We start from the raw sequence: 13388 nt of genomic DNA, 5'->3' as shown, positions 1-13388 counted from the left end.
TGTCTTACGGCGACGATGGGATAGGAAAGGCCTAGGAATTGGAAGGAAGCGGCCGTGGCCTTAATTAAGGTACATCCCCGGCATTTGCCTGGTGTGAAAATGGGAAACCACAGAAAACCGTCTTCAGGGCTGCCGACAGTGGGGCTCGAACCCACTATCTCCCGATTACTGGATACTGGCCGCACTTAAGCGACTGCAGCTATCGAGCTCGGTTTTCTCCTTTGTTACTATAATTGATCAACTTGATATAGTCCCTTCAGATTAGTCTGATGTAGGCTATTGATTATTAATATCGATATCTGTTGACTGTTTAGCAATAAAATACAACAGATCTGTTTTCACTTTACTGAACTTTTGAACGTATGGTTCGAGGAACAGAAATCGTATGTAAGAACAGAATTGCATTGCATTTGTGTCTGTTTTGTTTCTTGGTGTCTTTTTAGGCAACTTACCCCATGTTGCCATTGTGGTGTGTGGATTTATGTAGGTCTGAAATCTGTCCTCGTTTACATCAAGTGCCACTTCTGTGAAATCACTGACGCAATCACTAAGCTTCAGTCAAGAAACAACCCTTTGGTAGAAACTCTGGACATTGTTTGGTAGATTTCCAAAAGCTTAGTGAAATCATCAGGGAGCGGAAGTTAAACAAAGAATGCCAAATTGCAGCGCGTGCTTCTGTGTAATCCAGAATGAACACCATTGTAGTGTTTGGTAGTATTTTAGAGAGTAATTCAGAAACTCAGGCATGTGTAATATTTGAACCGCTTTAGACACGATTACACACCCGAAAATCTTGAGAAATATATAATTCATTGTAACACAAATTCTTGAATGCAGTAGTGTAAGAAGACTGGAAGCTGAAAAATATAATTAGTTTGTGTTTCACAGTTACTTCATCAATTTCCATACTTTTGTGGCTATTTATTGAAGTGTATTGCTTTTTTAAGCATGCATTTCTTGCATTTTGCTGCCTTTTTAAGTGCTTATCCTTCAGATTTTTAGTGCCTTCTTGTTTGCCTATTTTGTAGCCTGCATTTTATGGCTATAAAACAGCACCACAGTGATAACAGGATCAACACTTGCGTAAAATAGCACGATTGGCTTCTGACCTAATGATTTTTGGTTTAAATTAAAGGCTAGGAAAACTGGCTTTCTTATTTTGACTTCTTTCCTTTCCAAATGAGTACTTCTATTTTAGGTGTAAAATAAACCACATTCTGCCGTAAATTTTGGGATTAGTGACGACTGCTTATTGTCTTACTCGATCGTATTATTTGTAATTATATGTCGTGAACATTCATTGTTGAGAAATTGTGAAACCGTGATGAAAATGAAGGAAACCAGTTTTGTTCATTAATTTTGAATTTTATTCATTCATATCTGATATGCTTTAAAGAAAGACCGAGCCTAGGGGGCTGTTGTTAAATCTCTCCGGTAAATTATTCATACTGACGTAAAGCTTTTGCAGTAGGAACCCTCTGTATATCAGAAAAGATGTTGTTCTACCTAGTTTATGCTTGTAATGATTAATAAACTGAAACGTTCATTATATAGATTTCAATGACCTCCTTGCAATTTTGATCACTCTAAATAGAGTAAATAATTTATTTATTTATTTATTTATTTATTTATTTATTTATTTATTTATTTATTTATTTATTTATTTATTTATTTATTTATTTATTTATTTATTTATTTATTTGAGGCATTCGTTGTGTACGAATTATGTTATCGGTTGAACATCTAATGTAATAATCACTAATGATGTACATTCTATATTTGTGGACTATCAGGAAATAAATTGAACAGTGTCCTGGTTTGAGACTGACTGATAATTTCAAGTGAGTAGCCACGGGACCGGCTCGCGGTAGCAAATGGTTCGAGCCAACGATTTTACTAATTGGCAGATAGAGTTAGCGACAAGCGGACTGTGAACATCCGTTTCGATGATGCTGTTAATTCAAGCGAAATCGCTTATTCCAGATGAATATTTTAAATGTACACTTCAATATTTTAATCCAAAGATAGACATTTCCACCAAGTAAATATATTAATGCTCAGTTTGCTCGCATACCACCAGATATCTCAGACATAGGTTGACATTGTATATTATAAAAAATCATTAAGAAGAAAAGACTTCCGGATCTTACAACAAATGGTTACATTGTGCGTAGTAGATAAATTAAACTAGAACAAATTTGTCATCCTGCCGCGTGCTGGAGGATTAATTACAATTCTAAATAAATTGGAAGAAGAATCGTAGAACTATCTAAATTTAGCTGTCTAATGTTTTATTCACACGTAAAATCCAGTGTTAACAGATGATAGTAGCTGATTGATATAGTTCATTCGTGTGCTTTCATTAGCCCTACATGTCACCCCTCCCTACCTCTCTTTTTGACGATACGTAATACAGTGGGGATAGATGGAGAGAGGGAAGGTTCCATCGCCAACCAAGACCCAGGAGACATAAATGGGGTCTCAGCTGAGCTTGGCACTGCTTACTGCTACTTGTTGTACACTCCTTGTTGCTGTTCATTCGCCTTTGGCCTACCTTTGCAAAATTTCCCTTTCCTTCCCTTCATTTATCCTGTAACCCCTTCTTAGAGGGTTCAAAATTCATCATCTTTCTCCGTCAATTTCTTTCTCGTTGATATTTACAATAAAAATTATCAACACCACTCCGTTACAATAGTACTGATTGATAACCGACCCCATCTTTTTGTTGTTCTCTCTGCTCTGTATAATTATACGGAACTTCTTTAACTCCCCCTTTAACTCCTTGACGATTTTAATCATCCTCAGCTGATATATGAACTCCTCTGTCGTTCCGGATCTAAAACTCGCCGGCTCTCAGCTGACGAGTACCTCCCCCTGTAGATCAGTATTAAGTGCTGACCTCCGTATCCCAAGTTCGCAGCTTCAATCCCGGCAGAGGCAGTATTTTTGGAGGACCGAAAAACGTTGTTCGGTATTTCATGCCGTACTATATAGGCATGTAAAAATCTCTGGTGACACATTTGGTGTTAAGGAGAATAACTTAAAGCAGCCTTAGATCGCCCAACAGAGATCCGTTTGTGTCATCTGGTAGAATAAAATGGCTTCTAATGAAAATGCCTACACACGGTAGCTGATACATTATTATTATTATTATTATTATTATTATTATTATTATTATTATTATTATTATTATTATTATTATTATTATTATTATTGTCATTGTTGCTTTCACGGCCCGTACTTACAGACATGATACTGTATAGGTTTTTGGGCCTATGCCGTGTCAAGAAAATAAGGTGAAATTCTTTAAGTATCGCAGAGAACTCTCTGCGTCATCAGAAGAAAATATCCACTGTCCACGAGAAAGGCTTCTTAACTAATGACTTTATGAAGTTTAGACGTTATAATAGAAATGGAAATGGTACGTTCATTCGTCACCAGATGGCTCCCCGGACGTGGCACAGTGCTAGCGTTCGAAGCGGAAGCTGACCGAACCATCAGAATGAGTCTAGGAGGGTCACATACCATGTGTACGTAACATATGACATTGACAGGTGTATGACATTGACACAAGCCTGGAATGAAACATCTAGCGATGAGGAACGTACGAATTTGGAAAACACCGAGATGAAATAACAGTAGTGAAGGTTGTTTGTCCAACCCTTGTCCCGTTTCCCTACGGGGTCGGGTATGAGGTGAGATGAATTTGTCGTGGCGGTTTTTTATGACCGGATGCCCTTCCTGACGTCAACCTCATCAGAGGAGTTAATGAGAGATGAAATGAATGACGTGATATATGATAGTAGGGAGAGGGTGAAACCCGGTGCCGGCACATAGCCTACTCCTGTCGAATAGCACCAAGGGGTCTGCTCAAGGCTTAACGTCCCCATCCGACGGACGAATCACAATCAACAGCGTCATATGCCCTCACTCCATATGAGCACTGCGGAGAGGTTTGGAATTTAATCCAGGCTTTTGGCACGCAATCTAGTGATTAGAAATTGTATACCACCACCTCCCCTACCCTGCCGGCCAACATTCTGATGGTGAAAATTTTTTCGACCAACGGGACTCGAACCGGCTAACCTCGGTGTTAGACCGTTTTTAGACTTCAGCGCCTTAACGATCATGGCCACCAGGCGGGCTTATATAACAATCGTGAAGGTACAGGGAATAAATCCTTAATGGCTGGCAAATAGGTATTACTTAATTGATAGCCAGTGTCCTTGTTGAAATTATTAGGATTCTACCTATTTCCACAGCTTCCCATATAATCCTGGACCTGTAGTGTCTAGTGTGGGTAAGAGCTCGAGCATTTTGGAACATATCATGACCCGACGATAGCGCGTGCTCAGCTATTGCCGATTTGTCTGGCTGGTTGAGACGAATATTACGTTCATGTTCCTTGATACGTGGACCAATGGACCGGCATGTTTGGCCAATGTATACCTTACCGCAAGTACAGGGAATTTCGTATACCCCACGATGTAAATGTGGGGACAGTTTGTCCTTGGTTATTATTCTCACGAGTTTCTTCCAAATTTGAACTGTTCCAACGCAGAACAGCCGCCAGCAGTGACTTCACACCTGCTGAGGTTATTAGTATTAGTGACGTCCCATCCACATCTCTGTGGAATCTTGCAAGAGTCGTTTTAGCATGCGATATTCTTCACAAGTTATAAAGTGCCGGGCTTGAGTGGCTTAGATTAGACGGAAGACTGGCTAGCCTTCTGAGCTCAGATTGGTGGATTCCATCCGACTCAGTCCGGTGGTATTTGAAGGTGAAGCCTCGAGTCTGAAGACTGAGCAGTACGTAAAAGTACTCCTGAGGGGTAAAATTTCGGCACCTTGGAGTCTCCGAAAAGTATAAAAAATAGTTAGTAGGGCGTTAAACCGGTATCATTAAGTTACTAAGCCCTCTCTGAACTATGATAAACGAAAATTAAGCAATGGAAATACTGTTTCTCTGAGGGCGTGAAAAGCACGTCTCTGAACTGACCTATTTGCAAATTTTTCGTCGTCAAATGTTGGCAAACTAAGATTGATACAGGCGATAGGCATTTATTTAGTGGCTATTCATTAACGGTTTTATATTACAAATGTTTTTGATAGTAGCTTACGCCAGTAGTTCTGGAGAGCAGTTATTTAATCATTTCTGAGCGAATTGGCCACGCGATACGAGTCTTGTTGTTGAGAGCTTGCATTCAGCAGATACTAACTCGATTCCTATAGTCGGCAGCACTGGAGATTTTTCTGTGGTTTCCCATTTTCATACCAAGCAAATGTCTGGACCAGTCCTAAATTAAGGCCTTGGCCTTTCCTCTCGTATCGTCGCCGAAAACCCATATGAAATAGTGTGGCGTTAAAAACAGCAATATACAGTATACAGGTTGTTAGGTGTATACGTGCAGATATTTATTGTAGCAATAGAGAACGATGTGACGAACCACTATATACCAAACTTTTAGTAATCCTCGGAAGTTATTTTCGAGAGCAAAGGGGTACGATGTTTTTAGAATAGGTAGTATGCCTTGTTCTTGTGAATGAATAGCTTTCCTTTGATAACAGGCAAGTCACGCGCCATCCCTGCCAAACTCGTTTCTGTTCTGTTTATGTTTAAGAGCAAACGTACTACTGTGACAGCCGAGCGCTCTCTATTCAATGCCACGAGATGTTACGTAATATACTTGCCAAACTGGTTTTATGTTTACGAGCAACTGACCTACGGTAACAGCTGAAGGCTACCAGTCTACAACATGTTACGTTACATTATCGCCAGACTGGTTTGTTGTTGTTAGTATTTAGTTTCCGTCTTAGGGGTTTCAGACAACACTAGTTATCGGTTTCGGACCCTGGAGATGTATTGAATTCTCAGCGTTAATACTGGTTCATTTGCTGTTACGTCCTTTAGGGGATAGGGATATCTGTGGTCGTCAGCCCTGTGGTCTAGTGAGTATGGAAATGACCTGAAAACCTGTGTCGGTGCGCGACCTGTACGAGCGTGTGATATAATTTTTGGTTGGGATACGCACGCCGGGACGTGAAATGCGGTAAGATCCCCGTTGTGCATTGCGTAAAGGTAGAAGAAGGAAGACAGTTCCTTGCGCCAACGAACAAATGCATGGCATAGGATATCCATATGAGTAGAATCAGAATTGAATTATCGAAGCACATCGAACGTTTTGTTTCAAACGAAAAATGGACATATTATACAACTAAGTAAAGTAAACGTACCTACATTTCGTGCTTCCTGCCTGGTTGAGTGGCTAAAACGGTTGAGGTGCCAGCATTTTGACTCCAACTTCGCATGTTCGAACCTGGCCCCGTGCAGTGGTATTTAAAAGTGCTCAAATACGTCAGCCTCGTGTCGGTATATTTACTGGTACACCGAGCTCGATAGCTGCAGTCGCTTAAGTGCTACCAGTATCCAGTATTCGGGAGATAGTGGGTTCGTACCCCACTGTCGGTAGCTCTGAAGATGGTTTTCCGTGGTTTCCCATTTTCACACGAGGCAAATGCTGGGGCTGTACCTTAATTAAGGCCATGGTTGCTTCCTTCCCACTCCTAACCCTTACCTGCCCTGTCATGGCTATAATACCTATCTGTGTCGGTGCGACGTAAAGCAACTTGTCATTCGAGCCAAGACACCACTGTGGTTCAGAATATCCTCTGGTGCTTAAACATACGTTCACGGAGGTCATCCGAAGTGGTTACCTTAGTTCGGTATACTTTGTTTCTCATGTCCCCCCAGGCATAACAATCCACTGGAATAAGGGCTGACCAATTGATAGTTCCACATCGTCCTGTCTACCGTTGAGGAAATGTCTGCACCATCGTGTAAAATCCACGTGGTTCGGCGTAGTCGAAGCGACACGTCCTCTGAAAGCTCCAGTAACGTACTGTATCTACTGTACAGGAGCAAGATAACATTAATAAAAAGATGTAACCGACCTCCAACTACACCCATCCTGATATTAATTAGAACCGGTGCTGGAAACTGCCTTGTCCTATTGAATGGGGATATTCCACTGCTCATGAGTGGGATATAGTGGGTTCCAACCCCTCTGTCGGCAGCCCTAAAAGTGGTTTACCGTGGTTTTCCATGTTCACACCAGGCAAATGCTGGGGCTGTAACGTCATGAATGCCACGATCGTTTCCTTTCCGATACTAGCCCTTTCCCGTCCCATCGTCACCACAAGGAAAGCTACACCGATCAAATTTATGCAAGTAAGGTGATTGGTACTGGTCTGAGTGTCTGAGACCGTTGAGGTCCTTGTCTTCTGACCTCCAACTTGGCAGGTTCAATCTTGGCTCAGTCTGATGATATTTGATGGGGCACACATACGTCAGTCTCGTGTCGTAGAAATACTGGCACGTAAATGAACTCCTGCGATATGAAATTTCGTCACCTCAGCGTCTCAGAAAACGGTATAAATAGTATGTGGGACGTAAAGCAAAATAAGCTAATAAAAAGACGATTGGTCAAAGAGACAGACTTCCCACTGCATCCATCCAGATATTAATTGAGAGCCGGTGCTAGAGGTTGCCTTGGTATACTAAATATTAAACACTCCTTCTATAAAAATTGCCTCATGTGTCACTAATACCCTTGACAGAAATTCTGGATTGAGTGCTTGATCAATTAAGCAGCGGCAGAAATCCACTCTTAAATCATCACCGAGCTTGATAGTAGCAGTCGCGAAAGTTCGAACAGTATCCAATATTCGGGATGTACTGGCTTCGAATCCCTCTGTCGGCAGCTTTAAAGATGATTTTCCGTGGTTTTTCATGTTCACACCAGGCAAATGCTAGGGCTGTACCTTAATTAAGACCACGGTTGCTTCCTTCCCGATCCTAGTCCTTAGTTATATCTGTCGCCATAAAACCTATCTGTGTCGGTGCGATGCACCGATACAGATAGGTCTTATAGGACGATGGGATAGCAAAGGCCTAGGAGTTGGAAGGAGGCGGCCGTGGCCTTAATTAAGGTACAGCCCTAGCATTTGCCTGGTGTGAACGTGAAAAACCACGGAAAATCATCCTTAAAGCTGCCGACAGAGGGATTCGAACCCATTATCTCCGGGATGCAAGCTCTCAGCCATGCGTCTCTAACCGCACGGCCAACTCGCCCGGTAATAATAATAATAATAATAATAATAATAATAATAATAATAATAATATGTTTTGCTGCCGGGCAGAGTGGCTCAGACGGTTGAGGCGCTGGCCTTCTGACCCCAACTTGGCAGGCTCGATCTTGGCTCAGTCCGATGGTATTCGAAGATGCTCAAATAAGTCAGCCTCGTGTCGGTAGATTTACTGGCGCGTAAAAAGAACTCCTGCGGGACTAAATTACAGCACCTCAGCGCCTCCAGAAACAGTAAGAGTAGTTAGTGGGACGTAAAGCAAATAACATTACCGGTATTATTATTAACAAGTCATTAGGAGCTGAAAGGCAGGGAAGAAAATAGTAAAATATGCGTGGTGTAGGACGAAACAAGATGAAATGTACTTCACCCGTGCCTACATCGCTCGCAGTAGTTTACTACAGGATAGTATGCGTAAGACCAGAACCAGGTCTCTTTGCGATGAGTCAGGTGTATTTTCGTATTGTGGTTAGCACTAGAGGACAAAGTGTGACAAACAGGTTTTGTGTATAAACATCAAACATGCACATCGACAGACACACACACGCAATGTACCCAAACCAGTACAGTGTAGAATGAAGAACTGCCATGCTGTGTTCAAGGTCAATATCTAGCGTTTTAACAAGCACGTCTTCCGTGTGTTGTGTTCAGCTTGCGCCACGTACAAGGCAATCGCGAACTGAAACTCTAGATTTATAATTTTCGTTACCGGTACTTCAATTTTTCTGCTCGGATTTATGAGAATATCGAACTATCGAGACTCAAAATACTACATCGATTGAGAACTGAACTCCCAACTCAATACGCTGCAGAAATGGTGTAACATCTGACATACCAATGTGAAACACGTAGCAATTGTTCAAGTGACCTCCATGGGCTACTCTGCAGGCTTCACTTCTCCGTACCGGGCGAGTTTGCCGTGCTGTTAGGAGCGCACAGCTGTGACCTCGCGTCCGGGAGATTGGGGCTTCGAACCCCAATGTCGGCAGCCCTGAAGATGGTTTTCCGTGGTTTCCCAAGTTCACACCAGGCATTGCGGGGGTTGAACCTTAATTAAGGCCACGAGCACTTTCTTACCATTCCTAGGCCTTTCTTGTCCGATTGTCGCCATAAGACCTCTCTGTGTTGGTGCGACGTAAAGCAACTAACAAAAGAATATCACTTCTCCGAATCCAGTCTTCCGTAATATCCATTGGAGATCTGGCGGGCCAATTGATGGGTCCATGTCGTCCTATTCGCCATAGACCAAAGGACTGATCCAAATGATCACGCAGTAAGCGGCTTATATCAGGTGGTGGACCATCGTGTAAAAACCACATGTTTCTGCGTAGTCGAAACGGAGCGTCCTCTGAAAGCTCTAATAACGTACCTATGAGGAACTCCAGGTAAGATACCCCTATGAACTGTGCAGGTAAGATGATGATAATAATGTCATTGGCTTTACGTCCCACTAACTACTTTTCACGGTTTTCGGAGACGCGGATTTGCAGGAATTTAGTACCATAGGAGTTCTTCACGTACCAGTAAATCTACTGACACAAGGCTGACGTATTTGAGCACCTTGTCAAGACTGGACTCAGAAGGCCAGTGCCTCAACCGTCTGAGCCACTCAGCCCGGCAAGATGATTGGTGCAGCACTGCGTAAAGTGCTGGCCTTCTGAACCCAACTTGGGAGGCTTGGTCTTGGCTCAGTCCGGTGGTATTTGAAGGTGCTCAAATACGTCAGTCTCGTGTCTGTAGATTTATTTGCATTAAAAAATACTGCGATAAAAAATTCTGGCATTTCAGCGTCTCCGAAAACCGTGAAAATTAGTTAGTGGAACGTAAAGATATTATTATTATTATTATTATTATTATTATTATTATTATTATTATTAGTAGTAGTAGTAGTAGTAGTAGTAGTAGTAGTAATATTATTTTTACGGAAGTTCTAATTAAACGGGTCCATTACAGTCATTATTTTACCTATCGGTACTTACTGTTCAGTAATAAGCCTTCCGTCCGCCTCTGTGGTGCAGTGGTTAGTGTGATTAGCTGCCACCCCCGAAGCTCGGGTTCGATTTCCAGCTCTGACAAGAAATTTGAAAAGTGGTACGAGGGCTGGAACGGGGTCCACTTAGCCTCGGGAGGTCAAATGAGTAGAGGTGGTCCGATTCCCACCTCAGCCATCCTGAAAGTTGTTTCCCGTAGTTCCCCCCTTCTCCAGGCAAATGCCGGGATGGTACCTAACTTAAGGCCACGGCCGCTTCCTTCCCTCTTCCTTGTCTATCCTTTCCAATCTTCCCATACCCCCGCAAGGCCCCTGTTCAGCATAGCAGGTGAGGCCGCCTGGGTGAGGTACTGGTCATTCTCCCCAGTTGTATCCCCGATCCAATGTCTCACGCTACAGGACACTACCCTTGAGGCGGTAGAGGTGGGATCCCTTGCTGAGTCCCATGAAAAACCAACCCTGGAGGGTAAACAGATTAGGAAAAAGAAGAATAAGCCTTCTATTAGAAATGCCCGGCGGCAATTCCACAGTAGGTCTTTTTCCTTCGAGCAATGTTCACGATGGATGCAACTACGGTTTTTGAAATTTGTCTCATTAATAACAATTTCACTGAATACTTATAGCCTTTTCTTTAAGTGTCCGCCCTCCTTTCAATGACCTAAAACGTTTATGAATAAGTATAGACAACCCGCATTGTCTATTGTCAGAAATTCATCGTAGACTGTCGCAATAACAGCACAGAAATGTTGCGCCCATATTTCATTTACTTATTAACCATTTCCTTTCATTTTGTCAGCTTGGATCACTGAGTAATGCCATTGACGTCTTAAAAATCGCACACAAGTACACAACACTTGATTCGCACGTATGTGCTTGTACGGATCTTCGACGTCACTGTAAGGATTCTGTGTACTTTTCACACAGAGTACCCTACACCGGTTTTCGAGTACAGCAAGTGACCTGGCACGTGAGTCATCCTCTTCTACTTGCCAAGCCTTTAGGGGAAGTGCACAACAACATGTGTTGGCCTGCGATAAGAAACAGGTTCAACAAGCCCTATACTCGGCTACTGTACTTCCGCTACGCGTGGACAGAATGACATCACCGGCGTATCCTGCTACGGCCGTTCAAAACACATTAGGTCCTGAAATATTTGGCTCAGTTATGGGCAAACTAATAGGACAAGGTAAAAAGTACATAGCATATATTATGAGATGTATTTTTCTTAGCCGACTAGCTTAATATCTGCACGTATACACCTAACACCCTGTATAGGTAACATTCCATGCCTTTGCTGACAGGACCTAGTGTTTACAGTGCACTATGTCTTCTGGTATAGGCTAGAGTAATTTTGTTACTTTCATTGATCTGTCTCAGTCTCATCCTTGACTTTGACAATATGAAAGTGACTGAGGTATGAGCGATGCTAGTAATGCCATTCTTTCTGCAGCCAGTCCCTGCTATGAATGGTGTGAAAATGTTACTCATAGGGTCGGTTGGTGCATGCATTTCAGTGGGCTTGGCAGTCTGATATGTAATAGCAACTTCTGGCACGGTGAGGAAAGCAACGGGAAACTACCTCACTCCCCATTTTCCTAGTACGCCTCTTCAGTGATGCCTAGGCCATTTATGACAGCTGATGGTGGAGCTGTTGAGGATCCAACCAGCCTTAGGGCTGAAGACTGAACATACACATGGCCATTTTTAAAACTCGCCTCAATTGCTTTGGGTGCTGCATTCTTACCGTGAGCAAGCAAAAAGCCGTCTAAGTTTAATAGTTCATGAAATGAAATGTCGTATGGCTTTTAGTGCCGGGATATCCCAGGACGGGTTCGGCTCGCCAGGTGCAGGTCTTTCTTTTGACTGCCGTAGGCGACCTGCGCGTCGTGATGAGGATGAAATGATGATGAAGACAACATATACACCCATCCCCCGTGCTGTTGGAATTAACCAATTAAGGTTAAAATCCCCGACCCGGCCGGGAATAGAACCCGGGACCCTCTGAACCGAAGGCCAGTACGCTGATAGTTCAGCATCGAGTCGGACTTAATAGTTCATTTCGGACGGTTATCGTTACTGTGGCAGGCGCTTTGTCACTAGTACTAACTTAGGACGTTGTCTCGTATGGCTCTTTATTAAATCGTTTTCGAACTCTGTCTTCAGATGTAGGCCAACACATTGTTTACGTTCTTAGTATACAGTGCAGATTACTATAGTGTACTTAGGCTAAAATTAATCAATGCCTTCAACAACATCGGAAACAACTAGTAACGTGAAAAATCACCCTACTTTAAACCCGGTCGCGTAAGACACGCTCCGCGATTGGACTGAACTGCAGCTGGCATTCGGTGTTCGAATGCTAGACTTGTTTTAACGTGCGTGTTTCTAACAAGTTATTATATGATTTATTTTAGTTCTTTCAGATTTTGAAATTTATGGCAGAAGTTTTCAAGTTTAAATTAATTCTTTTTTTCTCTTTCTCGTCTTCTTGATGACTGTCCACAATGGTAAACGTGCTGTTTGTTTTGATAGGTGTCGGTGACAAATTAGTCCGACAGTTTTTGTCAAAACTTAAGTAAAACAAATAAACATGTACAACGAAGAATAAAAAAATATTCATTGCCTCAGTTTACAAGGATTCCTCTGTAATCTTATATTGAACGATTATTTCTGTAACGCCTAATAGATATACCTATTAAGTGTCATACATTCAATGCGGCGTCCGGCTCCATGGCTAAATGGTTAGCGTGCTGGCCTTTGGTTACAGGGGCCAGGGTTCGATTCCTGGCAGGGTCGGTAATTTTAATCATCATTGGTTAATTTCGCTGGCACGGGGGCTGGGTGTATGTATCGCCTTTATCATCAAATCAAAAGACCTGCACCTGGCGAGCGGAACATAGCGCTAAAAACCATACGTTATTTCGTTATCATTCAATGTGGCGTTTTTTGGGTGGGGGGAGGGGGCAAGTGAGTTTTGGGAGGAACCTTCAGTCTGTGTGTACGTACATAAAAGTACGAGCCTTGCTATATTCACCATGAACTTCATTTTATTGAATTACTGCCCTTCCTATATTCGTTGGTGAAGAATGTAACCGAATATTGCTACTGCGCGTAGCGTATTGTATATCTTGACAGTCGTAAACTCAGTTGGGAAAGTTCTAAATGTAGAGATGAACAGAATGATAGCCTCGTTTTATCATCGCTCTCGTGAGGCAGGAAATTTAATCCTCATTTTTATATTGACGTTCACGGA

This window comes from Anabrus simplex, chromosome 1 (assembly GCF_040414725.1).
Source record: "Anabrus simplex isolate iqAnaSimp1 chromosome 1, ASM4041472v1, whole genome shotgun sequence".
Taxonomy (NCBI): Eukaryota; Metazoa; Arthropoda; class Insecta; order Orthoptera; family Tettigoniidae; genus Anabrus; species Anabrus simplex.
This window is presented reverse-complemented; position numbering follows the sequence as displayed.